The 12,500-nt window shown below is 43.0% G+C and overlaps 1 protein-coding gene across 1 annotated transcript in view; it reads right to left on the bottom strand.

Moving 5' to 3' along the window:
- Positions 1-11,769, bottom strand: part of LOC125027870 — a 28,860-nt gene extending 17,091 nt beyond the window's left edge. The window contains exon 1 of the mRNA XM_047617002.1: positions 11,601-11,769. The gene's annotated coding sequence lies outside the window, so the exon portion shown is untranslated. The remainder of the gene's footprint in view (positions 1-11,600) is intronic.
- Positions 11,770-12,500: the final 731 nt, after the last annotated feature.

Here is a 12,500-nt window from a genome sequence, read left to right as displayed (position 1 = left end):
GATAATAATTACAATAATAATAATTATTATCATTACCATTATCATCATCATTATCTTTTTTTTTTGTTTTGCTATTATTGTCATTACAGTGATGATAATAGTCATAATGAATATAACTATAATGATGACTTTAAAAAGAGAATAAAATATATATATATATAATATTAACAGCAATTAACATAATAAAAACACTAACAGCAACGATGAAGGTAATAATAATCGAAATAATAAAAATAATAGTAATGATGATGATGATGATGATGATGATAATGATGATGATAATGATGATAATGATGATGATGATGATGATGATGATGATAATGATGATGATGATGATGATGATGATGATGATGATGATGATGATGATGATGATGATGATGATAATGATGATGATGATGATGATGATGATGATGATGATAATGATGATGATGATGATGATGATGATGATGATGATGATGATAATGATGATGATGATGATGATGATGATGATGATGATGATGATGATGATGATGATGATGATGATGATAATGATGATGATGATGGTAAGGAGGAGGATAACAATAATAATAATAACAACAATAAGATTATTAACAATGATAATAATAACATAATATCAATCATCATCATCATCAGCATCTTAATAATAATAATGATAAAAATAATAATAACAAAAATAATAATAATAATAATAACAGTAATAATAATATTGGTACGGATAAGAATTACACTAATGATAATGATAATAATAATAATAATAATTATAATAATAATAATAATTATAATAATAATAATACTGACAAGGAATATGAGGGCAAAAATAATAAGGAAATGAGGGGAAAATAATAGGAACATGAGGGCAAAAATAGTAGGGAATTAAGGGGGAAAATAGTAGGAAAATGAGGGGAAAATAATAGGGATATAAGGGCAAAAATAATAGGGAATTAAAGGGAGAAAATAATAGGAAAATGAGGGAAAAATAATAGAGATATAAGGGCAAAAATAATAGGGAATTAAAAGGGGAAAATAATACGGATATGAGGACAAAAATAATAGGGAATTAAGGGGAAAAATAATAATAAATGAACAATTTACCATTATTACTAATCACCATTATTTTCTTATTATTATCATAACTATTGTCATTATTATTATTATAGGGATATGAGGGCAAAAAATAGTTAGGGAATTAAAGAGGGAGAAGAAAACTCTTACCTAAAACAAGCGAGCTGCTCTGTATTTCAAGTCTTACGGGTGCGAGTGTTATGAGACATTTAAACGTGTTTACGCTTTAAATGCAGCACTTTGTTACGTGTTGCATGAAGCCAAATGCACAAGATCTGATATCTATTATAATTTGAGATTTTTTTCTTTCTTTCTTTCTTTCTTTAGTAAGCGTATGCATTTCCTCATCTAATTATCATTATCACGATCACTGCGAGCGTTTATTTTTATTCGTCACTGCAATTTTGACAAACGCGAAAAGAAAAAAGAATAAGGAAGAAAGAGGAAAAATAAATAAATAGAAACATATTTCATTCTCCTACATCTGACACCTTGAAAAGTCGAACATTATTGGCTTCGCTTAAGTTCTTGGAAGAAACAAAGGCAATAGCGAAAAGACAGCGCGATAGATTAGCTAAAGAATCCCACTGAAGATTATAACTTATAAGGCTAATTGGTCAAGGGGAGGGGAGAGGGGGAGGGGTGGAGGGGGGGGAGGAAGACGGAGGGGTGTGGAGGGGTGGGGTGAGGGGTTGGGGTTGTGAGGGGGAAGGAGGGGATGGTGTGGGGGGGGAAGGGGTTATTTGTGAGGAGGAGGGATGGGGTGGGGGTGAGGGGGAGGGGGAGGGGGGAGGAAGGGGGTGAAAGTGGATGGAGGGGAGGGGAGAGGGAGGGAGTTGAAGGTGGGTGGGGGTGAGGGTGAAAGGGGGGGGGGGTGGAGGTGAGGTTAAGGGTGAGGGAGAGGGGGGGGGGGAGTAGCAAGGGTGAAGCCTTAAGGATTGTTGAAAGTAATCACATTAAGTCTTTTCTTAAAGTATATAGATAAGATCAGATAAGCTAACATAGTTGAGCGTACTAACAAATAAAACATGGGTTATGTGTACAAAACACTAACATACATACACACACACACAAACACACACACACGCACAGACACACATAAACACCCACACAAACACACAGACACACAAACACACACACACAAACAAACACACACACAACCCCCCCACCCCCCCACACACACACAAACACACACACAACCCCCCACCCACACACACACACAAACACACCCACACAACAAACACACACACAAACACCCACCCACACCCCCACACACACACAAACACACACACACAATCCACACTCCCAGCGCGCGTGGCGAGAGCGAGAGGGCGGGAGCCGGAGAGGGAGAGAGGGTGAGGGGAGCGAACAAAAGAACGAGGGAGAATCTGCCAAGTGAGAGTTCAAAGGAGGGCAAGTGAGGGTTTGGGATCGAGGGGCAAAGGAGGGGAAGGAGGGGAGGAGGGAGGGGAAATAGGGAGAAGGAGGAGGGGAAGTAGGGGGGAAGGAGGAGGGGAAGTGGGGAGGGGGAGGGGAAGTAGGGGGAAGGAGGAGTGGAAGGGGGAGGGGAGGGGAAGTAGGGGGAAGAAGGAGGGGAAGTGGGGAGGGGAGGGGAAGTAGGGGGAAGGAGGAGGAGAAGTGGGGAGGGGAAGGGAAGTAGGGGGAAGGAGGAGAGGAAGTAGGGGGAAGGAGGAGGGGAAGGGGGAAGGGAGATGAGGAAAGGGGGCGTAGGGGGGAGAGGGGAAGGAGGGGGAAGAGACAAAGCGAATGAGGTGGGTGGGGGGGAGAAGGAGGGGAGGGGGAAGGGGGGAAGGGGCGAAGGGGCGAAGCGGACGGAGGAGGGGGAAGGGGGCGAAGGGGGGAAGTGGGGGGGAAGGGAGGGAGGGAAGCACAGCAGGGCTTACTATGCGATTGGACGCCCACGGAAGGGCCCGCAATGTTCCGCGTGCGGGGGACTTGTGGCGGGCTTGGTCGGGGCGCGGGTTGCATGGAGGCAAGAAAATATGTACATGTGAATATACATGCATGTACACATGCATATATGTGTGTGTGTGTGTGTGTGTGTGTGTGTGTGTGTGTGTGTGTGTGTGTGTGTGTGTGTGTGTGTGTGTGTGTGTGTGTGTACATATATATATATATATATATATATATATATATATATATATATATATATATACTGTATATATAGTATATATAGATGTGTGTGTGTGTGTGTGTGTGTGTGTTGTGTGTAGTGTGTGTGTGTGTGTGTGTACATACATATATTATATATATATATATATATATATATATATATTATATATATAAACATATATATATATATATATTATATATATATAATGTTATATATCTATATATATATATATATACACATATATATATATATTATGTTGTGTATATATATACATATAAATGTTATACATATGAGTATATGTATACATATAATATAAATAATATATAATATATAATACTATATAAACAATATAAATATAAATATATATATATATAATACATATGTGTGTGTGTGTGTGTTTTACTTAATATAATACAAATTTTTGGGGTTCGTGTGTGTGTGACTCTCTCTCTCTCTCTCTCATTCTCTCATCTCTCTCTCTCTCTCCGTCTTCTCTCTCTCCTCTCTCTCCTCTCTCTCTCTCTCTCTCCTCTCTCTTCTCTCTCTCCCCTCTCTCTTTCCCCTTTCTCTCTCTCTCCCCTCTCTCTCTCTCTATAAATATTATATATTTTATATGTGTGTGTGTGTGTGTGTGTGTGGGGTGTGTGTGGTATAGAGAGAGAGGGGAAATAAAGAGAGAGAGATAAAGGGACACAAACCATACACAAAACACAACACACACACACACACCACACACACCACACACACACACACACACACACACCACATACACACACAACACACAGATATATATATATATATATATATTATATATATATATATATAAAATATATATATATAAAATAAACATATATATCCCACCCCTTTGTATTTGTGTATACATTTATAAAAACAATAAGAAGAATGTGAGTACAGGGCAAAAAGCAGGCAGATAAAGCAAGTGAGTCTGGTGCAGAGGCTGAGATAGGCGACCTCATCTCGGGCAGTTCCGGCTAATGACCGGAGGCACCTGAGCAGACGAGGCACAAAGGGCCGCGGGTGCCAAGCGCTCGGTGCATTTCGAAGCGGTGTTTTATCACTCTTGCTCTCTTTCTTTCTCTTGTTCTCTCTCTCTCTTTCTCTCTCTTTCTATTTCTCTCAATTTTGTTTATTTTTTTTCTCTGTCTCTTCTTCTATTTGTCTTCTTCTTCTCCTTCTCCTTCTCTTTCAACTTCTTCTTCTCTTCCCCCCCCCCTTTTCTCTCTCTCATCATTCTCTCTCTCTCTCTCTCTCTCTCCCCTTCTCCTCTCTCTCATTCTCTATCTCTCTCACTCCTCTCCTCTCTCTCCTCCTCTCCCACTCTCTCTCTCTCTCTACTCTCTCTCTCTCCCTCTCTCTTTCTTTCTCTATCCCTCCTCCCTCTCTCACTTTTTTCTCTCTCTCTCTCCTCTCTCTCCTCTTTTCCCTGCCTCTCTCCTCGTCTCTCCTCTCTCTCTCGCTCTCTCTCTCTCTCTCTCTCTCTCTCTCCTCGCTCTTTTCTCCCCTCTCTTTCTCTTCTCTCTCTCCCTCTCCCTCTCCTCTCTCCGTCCCTCTTTCCCTCCCTCCCCCCCCCCCTCTCTTATCCTCTCCTCTCTTCCTCATCTCCTCTCTCCTCTCGCCTCCTCTCTCTCTCTCTCCCCTCTCTCTCTCTCTCGTCATCATCTCTCTCTCTCCTCTCTCTTTTTTCCCCTCTCTCTCCCTCTCCCCCTCCCTCTCCCTCTCTCTTTTTTTCCTTCTCTCTCCTTTTCCCTTCCTCTCCCTCTCCCTCTCCCTCCCTCTCTCTCCCTTCTCTCTCTCTCTTTTCCCCCTCTCTTTCTCTCCCTCTCTCTTTCTCTCTCTCTCTCTCTCTCCCCTCTCTCTCTCACCCCTCTCTCTCTCTCCATCCTTCTCGCCTCTCTCCTCTCTCTCTCTCTCTCTCTCTCTCTCTCTCTATCTCTCTCTCCTTCTCTCTCTTTCCCTCTCCCTCTTTCCCTCTCCCCTCACCCTCTCCCCTCTCTTTCCCTCTCTCCCTCTCTCTCTCTCTCTTTTTCCCCTCCCTCTCTCTCTCTCTCTTTTCCCTCCCCCCTCTCCCTCTCCCTCTCCTTCTCCTCTCCCCTCTCTCTCCTTACTCCCTCTCTCCCTCTCCCTCTCCTCACCCTCTCATCCCCTCTCCCTTTCCCTCTCCCTCTCCCTCTCTTCGTGCCGAGTATTCCGAGACCAGTTCGGGGAAAACACTCGACGGAGAAGTGATACCTCCACGTGATTTATCTCCCTTTGAGCGAAATTTGCATATGGTTCTCCCTCCTCTTCGTCATTTTTGTCTTCTCCTCCTCTTCTTCTTCCCTTTCTTTTTTTCTTTTTCTTCTTCTTCTCCTTCTTCTTCTTCTTCTTTCGTTTTCTTTCTTCTTCCCCTTCTTTTTTTTATTTTTCTTCTTCTTCTTCTTCTTCCTTTTCTTCTTCTTCTTCTTTCTTCTTCTTCTTCTTCTTCTTTCCTTATTCCAATATCTTTTCTATTTATGCTTTCTTCTTCCCATTATTTTTTTTCTTCTTCTTTTGTTTGTTCTTTCATATCTTCTGTTCCTTTATCTTCCCTTTCTCAACTTCAATTTATTTTATCACGTTCCTCATCTCCATTTTCCGTTCAGACTTCAATGGCAAAAAAAAAAAAAAAAAAAAAAAAAAAAATTGTCTAAAAGCGTATCCATTTAGCAGGAACGTAACCATGGCCACGTCGAGAAGGTCGAAAAGCTTTGTTTTTGACCATGGGAAAAATTCAACGTATTGACAAAAAATCCAAAAAGGAACAAAGGGGAATTCTTGGCGTGGCTGTCGGAGCGCAGGTGAAAAGGGAAGAGGAGGAGGGAGGGGGGAAAGGAGGAGAGGGGGAAGAGGAAGAGGGGAAGAAAGAGGAAGCAGAGGAGGGAAAGGAATGGAAGAGGGAAGAGGAAGAGGAGGAGGGAGGAGGGAAGAAGAAGAGGGGGAAGAAGAAGAGGGGAGGAAAGAGGAAGCAGAGGAGGGAGGAATGGAAGAGGGAAGAGGAAGAGAAGGAGGGAGGGGGAAAGAAGGAGAGGGGGAAAGAATGAGGGGAGGAAAAGGGGAAGGGGGGAGGGGGGGAGGAAGCGGGGAGGAGGAAAAGGAAGATGAGGATACAGAAGAGAGGGAGGAGGAGGAAGAGGCAAAGGATTCGTGACAGTTGTCATTAGCCTTTAAACTTTTTTCCGGGAATTCGGTCGGAGAGGGAGACAAAGGAAGACTGAATTAATGAAGCTCTTTCGCTGCCGCAAAAATTCATGAAAGTCCGAAAAAAAAGGAATTTAAAACCGGGGTTTTATTCAAGATGGCCGTCTTCGGGTTTTGTTGTGCGCTTTTTGTTTGTTTGAATGTTTGTATGTGTGTGTTTGTTAGCATGTTTGTGTGTGTGTGTGTTTGTGATAGTGGGTGTGTGGGTATCTGTGGGTGTTTTTGCGTGTTTGATAGCATGCGTGTGCGTGTGTGTGTGTGTGTGTGTGTATGCGTGCGTGCGTGTGTGTGTGTGTGTGTATGCGTGCGTGTGTGAGTGTGTGTGCGACTGTGCGTGCGTGCGTGCGTGCGTGCGTGCGTGCGTGCGTGTATGCGTGTATGCATGCGTGTATACATGCGTGCGTGTATGTGCGACTGTACGTATGTGACGTACGTGTCTGTGAACATCTACATTCATTCATCTACATTGTCTATGTCTTCAGTTTGCAAGAGTGCGAGAAGAAGTGTCAGAAAGGGAAGTAGGGGGGGGGGGGGCGTGGTGGGATAAGCCCCTTGCAATATTGATCGGGAAACAATCACACGCAAAGGCAGCTATTAGCTTTCGTTAGTCAAAATATTACGATGATAAAACATAAAGTCAAATGAATCTTTCACAGGACTCGAAGATACATAAGGAATATAACACTGAACCGGTAAGACTTTGTTTAATAAAAAGAGGACATTAATGAAAAGATAATGACAGGATTAGCGAAAGAGAGAAGAGGAGCAGGGGCAAAATCGATGAGAGATAAGCTGCACTGCATTATGACACTGCAACGAAAAAAATGGGTCAAAGTTCATGGGTAAAAAAAAAAGGAAGATAAGGCGAATTCTAACGCTTTCTCTCTCTCTCTCTTATGTCTATTTCTTCTTTCTTCTTACTTCTTTCTCTCTTTTCTTTTCTCTCTTTTTCTTTCTCTCCTTTCTTATTCTCTCTCTCTCTCCCTCTCTCTCTCTCTCTCTCTCTCTCTCTCTCTCTCTCTCTCTCTCTCTCTCTCTCTCTCTCTCTCTCTCTCTCTCTCTCTCTCTCTCTCTCCCCTCTCTCTCTCCTCTCTCGCTCCTCTCTCTCTCTTCTCTCTCTCTCCCCTCTCTCTCCCCTCTCTCTCCTCTCTCTCTCTTCTCTCTCTCTTTTCTGTCTCTCTCTTCTGTTTCTCTCTTCTGTCTCTCTCTCCCCTCTCTCTCCCCCCTCTCTCTCTCCCCTCCCTCTCTCTCCTCTCTATCCCTTCTCTCTCTCCCCTCCCTCTCTCTCTCTTCTCTTGCCTCTCTCCCTCCTCTCTCTCCCCGCTCCCCTTTCTCTCTCTTTTTCTCTCTCTTTCGTTATGTGTATCTATAAATAAACAAGCAAACAACGGGGACAAAGACATAGCCCCCCCCCCCCCCACCTCTGAGGTATTAACACGCACACACAGAAAAAAATGTATTTTGGGTTAAATCAATGAACTGTTTATATTGTAAAAATAACTCACCTGCACGCGCGGACAGTCGGCAAGAAAATATATTCCAAAATAAGACACATGGCATAAAGGTTGTAAACACGCTATGTTTGTTTATATCAAAATAAGGATATTTGCATGTGTGTGTGTGTGTGTGTGTGTGTGTGTGTGTGTGTGTGTGTGTGTGTGTGTGTGTGTACGTATGTACGTATGTATGTATGTATGCCTGTAATTATACGTACACACACACGCGCACACACACACTCGCACACACACACACACACACACACACACACACACACACACACACACACACACACACACACACACACACTTACACACACACATACACACACACACACACACACACACACACATACATATATTTACATGTATACATTTATTCATATATATATATATATATATATATATGAATACACACATGTACGAATCTACACAAAAACACATCCTAACGAAAGTACATAAGTACCCCTAAATGAGCGTACAAAGCATAAGGAACAGACAGACGCGACTTCTCTCTCGTTTTTTCTCCCCCAATCCAGGTAAGGACGACGCCCGCGATTACCTGGCCGCTTCATAGAAACCTCGCGCAGCCGAACCATTTCCATTTGGAAGGAGGGCTTCGAAAACACGGCTCTTTTTCGCCCCTCAATGAGTACGTTTGACCCATCGCTGCGGGCTGGGAAGGGGGGCGGGGGAGGAGGGGGATGGGGGTGGGAGGGGGGAGTGTGCGTCGCTCGCTACTGTGTAAATGCAAATGAATTCGTGTGATGGAAAAAAATGGGTGGGTGGGAGGGAGGGAGGGGAGGTGGCAGGAGGGAGGGAGGGAGGGAGGGAGGGAGGGAGGGAGGGAGGGAGGGAGGGAGGGAGGGAGGGAGGGAGGGAGGGAGGGAGGGAGGGAGGCAGGGAGGGAGGGAGGCAGGGAGGGAGGGAGGGAGGGAGGGAGGGAGAGGGAGAGAGAGGGAGACAGACAGACCGAGACAGAGGCAGAGGCAGAGAATGAAAAGGAAAGAGGAAAACGTATTTCATAATAAAAAGGAGTGGAAAGAAAGGCGGGAAAAGAGGAGATGATGAATAGACAGAATCTCCAAAATTAAAAAGGAAATGGAATGAGAGACGAGAATGAGGAATAATCAGACAATCCATGATAAATATGAGAAATAGGAGAGAAGAGAAAAAGAAGCAGAAACAGAGACAGAACGATAAAAGAAAAAAAGATGACGGAAAAGAAACAGAGAGAAAAGATCGTAGAAATAAAAACGAAGAACGGAGAAAAGAGACCAAAGAGAAACAAACAAAAAAAAAAACAGAATAAACAGAAGACAAAAACAGAAGAGACCTAAAAAAAAAAAAGTAAATAAAAATACGAGGCCATAACAGAGAAGAAAAGAGAGAGATAATGATTGAGAAAGTGTGACGGACACGTTTTAATCACGCTAATAATACGAAAGGTTACAGTGGTTAAGGAACCTAATTGGTGCATCAGTTAAATGGCTAATGACTGGTTCATTTCGATGGAAGTCCATGGTTGGGAGATTTAAAAACCCTCATCTCCCAGAATCGCTTAGTTTCACTAGAATCCCATGACTGAAAGGTATGTTATACTGAGAGTGATAATGATCATGGAAACACTCATGATGATTATGATAATGTTAATACTGATTAATAATTCTGTTATTATTTTTAATTTGATTCTTGTTACTGTGATCATGAAGAGGAGGCTCATCCTCTAATAGGGTGATTTTTTCAAAATTAATTAGAATACAAACATGAGCATTTTGAAGTATTAAATGTATCCGGAAAAGTTATGAGACATATTGGAACATTCCAACGCGCCAACAGCTTAAAGACTTCCTATAGGGAGATTGTTTTATCATTTTCAAGCTATTTCGAATTTTATTATAAGTAATAAATGTAGCAGTGGTATTAGTATTTTCATTTATCATTATCTTTACTTTTATTATCACCATTATTTGTTTTAATTATAATAATTATTGTCTTTATTATAACAACATCACCATCATCATGATCATCGTTATTATCATTATCATTACTTTTGCATAATGATGATGATGATAACAATAATAATAATAATAATAATAATAATAATAATAATAATAATAATAATAACAGCAACAACAACAACAACAACAAAACAACAATAACAAAAATAATAAAAATAACTAAAATAATAATAATAATGATAGTAATAATAACAATAATGATAATAACAGTAACAACACCAACAACAATACTAATACTAATAAAAATAGATAATAATAACAATAGCAATACTACTACTACTACTAATAATAATAATAATGGTAATAATAATAATAATAATAATAATAATAATAATAATAATAACAAAAATAACAATAACAATATTAGAAATAATGATAATAGATAATGATAATGAAAGTAATAACGAAAAAAACAAATAAAATGTAAACAATAATAATAATAATAATGATATATAAAACAAGAACAACAACAAAACACCAATATTAGTAGTAGTAGCAGCAATAATAATAACAGAGAGAGAGAGAGAGGGGGAGGGAGGAAGAAAGAAAGAGAAAGAGAGAGAGAGAGGGGGAGGGAGGAAGAAAGAAAGAGAAAGAGAGAGAGAGAGAGAGAGGTGGGGGTGGGGGAAAAGAGAGAGAAAGAGAAAGAAAGAGAGAGAGAGAGAGAGGTGGAGGGGGGGGGGGAAGAGAGAGAGCAAGAGAGAGAAATTATCATAAAGAGCGTGCGTGCTTGTGCGAGCGAGTTCCCCCCTCTCTCTCCCAGTCTCGTAACGCAACAGGCGCATCCTGGAGGCCAGCTTGCACGAGCGCCCACAGGTCCTCCTTCCTGGAACCTATGCTTTTATGGGCGTGAGAGGGTGGGGGAGGTGGGGGAGGAGGAGGAGGAGGAGGGGGAGGGGTGGGCGGCTGGGGGGATGGGTGGGGCGGGTGCGGGGGAGGGGGCGACGCGAGAGGGGGAGAGGGGAGGGGGAAGAGAGGAGGGGAGGGGGAGGAGAGGAGGTAGGGGGGAGAGGGGAGGGGGAAGAGAGGAGGGAAGGGGGAGAGGGGAGGGGGAAGAGAGGAGGGAAGGGGGAGAGGGGAGGGGGAAGAAGGGAGGGAAGGGGGAGAGGGGAGGGGGAAGAGAGGAGGGAAGGGGGAGAGGAAACCGTGGGTTGTGTTGTAATGCCCGTCGCCTGGACTGCCCGGGTGATGGCGGGGGAATACAGCGCTAGGTTAGTTGGCTACACAGGATGAAATGGTTGTTATGTGTCGCCGTTGCCATGGCGATGGGGGATGGCAGAGCGCTATGCGTTTTTTTATTTTTCTTTCTCTTTCTTTTTTCTTGTTTTTATCTGTTCCTCTGCTCGTCCTTGCATGAGAGTCGTGAACTGTATTTCGTGACTGACAGTCAGCTGGTCGCGTGGCTTTGCCGGGCGGAGAAAGGGTGGTTGATACTGATCAATAACAAGGGAAGATCTATAGCTCATTGTAAAATATCTATGGCTTTCGACACAGAGGCGATGGTCGCTTAGGCAATCGTTATGTGCGAATCCATTCACGGGGTGACTCGCGAAAGCACTTCGTTGTTCTTATTTCACTTCCTTTCACCTGATTTTCAGCTCCATTCATAACTACTGCACCACACTAAACAACAAAGAAGCGCGGACTTACTGTTATTCTTATGTCAAGGCTTCTCACAGCGAACACCGGAAGGGAGAGAAACCGCCTGTAGCGTGGGAAAATTCTGTCAGAGCTCCGCGCAGGAACACGCTGTGGGGGTAAGGCACCTCTCCGTCCAACTGCGGGAACATGCAGCAACTAAAGGAAGGAGGGAGAGGGGGGAGAGAGAGGGAGGAAGAAAATCCCCTATCAAGCCTGCGCGAGTCCCCCCTCGCACTTCTACGCACGCCTCCGTTTTCTATGCGTCCCTGGATGAGGCAACCGTTCCCGTTCGGTTATCGACGAAAGCCTCGGGTTTCGTTCGGAGAATAATTGCTCTTGGATTAGCTCTCCCTGGTAGTGGCTGTCCTGGATGCTAACGCAAGATCAATAGTCCTTAGTCAAGGCTCTTTACCTGGAAAATACGTGCACCTTCGTATCTCTATTGAATAGTGATGCGTGGCGAACTATAGGAGTGTATTATTTATGTAGACAGGTAGATTACACGGTGAGATAAGGACCAGACCTTTGATCATAAAGTTTGAAAGCTTTCAGAAAGACGTATGTGCAGGAGAGGGATCAAAACCTATAATACTTATATTTAGAAATAATGGAGCGGACAAGGTTCTATTAACTAATGTATTTTTACTCCAGGGTTTCACAACATTACGAAAAAAAGAGAAAGAGAGAGTGTGGGGGGGGGAGTGAGGGAGAGAGAGAGTGAGAGAGAGAGAGAGAGAGAGAGAGAGAGAGAGAGAGAGAGAGAGAAAGATGGGGGGAGGAAGGGAGGGAGATGGTAGGAGAGAGGAAAATAAAGAGAGCGCCGAGAGAAAGGGGGGGTTGAAGGGAAGGAGGGAAAGAAATAGAAAGAAAGTCGGAAACATAAAGAGGTAAAGAAAAAAAAAACAGACA

This window comes from Penaeus chinensis, chromosome 8 (assembly GCF_019202785.1).
Source record: "Penaeus chinensis breed Huanghai No. 1 chromosome 8, ASM1920278v2, whole genome shotgun sequence".
Taxonomy (NCBI): Eukaryota; Metazoa; Arthropoda; class Malacostraca; order Decapoda; family Penaeidae; genus Penaeus; species Penaeus chinensis.
The sequence above is the reverse complement of the archived record's forward strand: the minus strand, read 5'-3'. Positions and strand labels throughout refer to the sequence as shown.